The sequence below is a fragment of the Petromyzon marinus genome, unplaced genomic scaffold (genome assembly GCF_048934315.1).
Source record: "Petromyzon marinus isolate PM22_M1 ecotype Great Lakes invasive population unplaced genomic scaffold, UKy_Petmar_22M1.pri1.0 PM_G_Scaffold_204, whole genome shotgun sequence".
NCBI lineage: Eukaryota > Metazoa > Chordata > Hyperoartia > Petromyzontiformes > Petromyzontidae > Petromyzon > Petromyzon marinus.
In genome coordinates this window covers 180,001-181,265 of record NW_027422767.1, presented here as the reverse complement: position 1 = coordinate 181,265, position 1,265 = coordinate 180,001, and positions in this window count along the sequence as shown.

Sequence of the window (1,265 nt, the reverse complement as noted above, 5' to 3'; positions counted from 1 at the left end):
TTCTACGACTCCTTGGAATCTGTCTCTATCCCCACTCCTAAACGCTTCCTCCTTCTCCAACCTCAAACCTTTTGAGCTTTGCTGAGAACCAGGCTTGTTGTTGTTAAAGTTCACCCTGGTACGTGTTGGGATACAGCAGTCCTCACAGAAGCTGATGTACACAGCCTCTGTGAGTTCATCCAGACTATTGGTAGCAGTCGTGAACATATCCCAGTCAGTACAGTCTAAGCACGTCCCGCAAATCTTCCACAGCCTCACTGGTCCACTGTTTAGATGTCCTCACAGCAGGTTTACAGAGTTTTAGTTGCTGCCTGTATGCACGAATCAGGTGGACCAAGGGAGTTCTGTGCGAGCCGAACAGCCCGTGACCCACAAGAGAAACATCCCCGCCAAATTCGAGCGTTTGACGGGGTCTATCCGTGAAAAAATATTCACGTTTTTGAGTGCACATGCATTTCTGCTGCAAATGCCTCTGGAAGTTTCATGCCGTTCGTATGCCAATTGTGGCAACACGAAAATGACCCGTTTTCCCATTCCGAGGGATTTCTGTGCGACCCTAACAGCCCCGTGAGCCACAAGAGACACATCCCCGCCAATTTTCTAGCGTTTCACGGGGTCTATCCGTGAAAAATATAGACGTTTTTGAGTGCACATGCATTTCTGCTGCAGATGCCTCTGGAAGTTTCATGCCGTTCGTACGCAATGTGGCAACACGAAAATGACCCCTTTTCCCATTCCGAGGGATTTCTGTGCGACCCTAACTAACAGCGCCCGTGAGCCACAAGAGAGACATCCCCGCCAATTTATAGCGTTTCACGGGGTCTATCCGTGAAAAATATAGACGTTTTTGAGTGCCCATGCATTCCTGCTGCAAATGCCTCTGGAAGTTTCATGCCGTTCCTATGCAATGTGGCCACACAAAAATGACCCGTTTTCCCATTCCGAGGCATTTCTGTGCGACCCTAACAGCCCCGTGAGCCACAAGAGAGACATCCCCGCCCAACTTCTAGCGTTTGACGGGGTCTATGCGTGAAAAATATTAAAATTTTTGAGTGCACGTGCCTTTCTGCTGCAAATGCCTCTGGAAGTTTCATGGCGTTCCTATGCAATGTGGCAACACGAAAATGACCCCTTTTCCCATTCCGAGGGAGTTCTGTGCCACCCTAACAGCCCCGTGAGCCACAAGAGACACATCCCCGCCAATTTCTAGCGTTTCACGGGGTCTATCCGTGAAACATATAGAAGTTTTTGAGTGCACATGCATT